General features: G+C 40.6%; 1 protein-coding gene across 9 annotated transcripts in view; it reads left to right on the top strand.

The window, feature by feature from the left end:
• Pbld (phenazine biosynthesis-like protein domain containing) overlaps positions 1 to 1,060 on the top strand; it is a 56,693-nt gene that overhangs the window by 11,909 nt on the left and 43,724 nt on the right. The window lies entirely within an intron of this gene.

The raw sequence follows: 1,060 nt of genomic DNA, 5'->3' as shown, positions 1-1,060 counted from the left end.
ATTTTAGAAGAATATTTGTGTAAACTTTTTCTTCAGTACTGGGGATTGAATGGAGGGCCTTTGCACTGAGCTACTACCATTCCCACCCCTTTCTTTAACTTTTATTTTGAGACAGTAAGTTGTCCAGGCTGGGGTTGAACTTGGAATCTTCCTGTCTCAGCCTCCCAGAGTGCTGGTGTGTGCCACCACACCTGGCTTAAATATATCACTTTTGAGGTTTGCTCATGTAATTCAGGATCACTATAGAAACACTTCAATAGTCTTCGCCATAAAGGTTTTCTCATCCAGTGAACATATAACTCTAGCTGCTGTCTGGGACCAGTAGGTTGAAGTTCCTGGGCTAAGGTTCATCAGGCTACAAACATGCACTTTGGCCATAATCATGGCATTTCTATTCAGTTCAAAAACCATGCTTCATTATCAGAATTTTAATTTCCCTTTTTGAGACAAGGTCTTACTATAAGTCCAGACTGACCTTGAACTCACTGTGTATTGTAGGCTGGCTTTGAATTCACAATCCTTTTTCTGCCTCAGCCTTCTAAGTGCTGGGAGTATAGGTGTGCAACACCACGCTTGGCTTCAGAGCTTTAATTTCTCTCTTTTCTCTACTCAAATGTCAAATGTAATAAAGGCAGCCTGGAATACCATTTCTAAATAATTGGATAACAAGCTGTAATGTACTACGTGTTGTCAGTAGTAGTGATATTACCGAGATGGAGATGCTGGCAGGCCGATGGTACCACAATGAGAAACCTCACATTTTTTAGCCTGTATACAATAGTTGTTCTTTTTCTGTGTTTGTTTTAATTTTGAAGCAGGGCTTCTCTATGTAGCCCTGGCTGGCCTTGAACTCGTGGTGACCTCCTACCTCAGCCTGTTGAGTCCTGAGACTACAGGCTTGTATGTGTTACCTCACCCAGTCTGAAAGTTCAACTTTCATATATGCTTAGTATGCTATTTACTTAATTAACTCAGTAAATATATATGGTGTGTTGGGCACCCATTCTAGGAACTAAGAATGTATTAGTAAAGAAAAATAGGAGAAAACCAGATGTGGTGG

The sequence above is a fragment of the Chinchilla lanigera genome, unplaced genomic scaffold, assembly GCF_000276665.1.
Source record: "Chinchilla lanigera isolate Chin_1 unplaced genomic scaffold, ChiLan1.0 scaffold00024, whole genome shotgun sequence".
Taxonomy (NCBI): domain Eukaryota; kingdom Metazoa; phylum Chordata; class Mammalia; order Rodentia; family Chinchillidae; genus Chinchilla; species Chinchilla lanigera.
This window is presented reverse-complemented; position numbering and strand designations above follow the sequence as displayed.